We start from the raw sequence: 555 nt of genomic DNA, 5'->3' as shown, positions 1-555 counted from the left end.
GTAAATTTTTTGAAAAGAAATATGTACAGATTTTTTTTTGTTTGTTAATATGATCGTCATTAAAGTAATGAATAAGAATTAATTTAATTAATGTATATTAATTAATACAAATTATCGATTTTTATTAAATAATAAAAATATATATTGATTAAAAGAATCATTTAACTGAGTTCCACTAATACTAAACCAAATATGATATTGATATTTTAAATAAATAACAAATTCTTATCTGAAAGAATCATATGTTATTTCAACAAGCCATTTTTCTATTTACTTATATTACCAAAAGGGCAGGGAAAAATTTTAAAAAAAAAAATACTACTCAGACAGAAATTGCATTGAAAAACAGCCAACAATTACACAATACAGAGTAACCGAATTTTGATGGCATTAGTTGTATAATCATCCTGTAATCTATTCCACATTATTATTTCCATATTTCTATTAAGTAAATAAATTACAAATTCTTATCTGAAAGAATCATACATTATTTCAACAAGTCACTTCCATTTTTCTTTTTATTTATATTACCAGAAAGAGAGGAAAATTAAAAAA

Source organism: Argiope bruennichi, chromosome 1 (assembly GCF_947563725.1).
Source record: "Argiope bruennichi chromosome 1, qqArgBrue1.1, whole genome shotgun sequence".
NCBI lineage: Eukaryota > Metazoa > Arthropoda > Arachnida > Araneae > Araneidae > Argiope > Argiope bruennichi.
Note: the sequence above shows the minus strand (reverse complement) of the source record.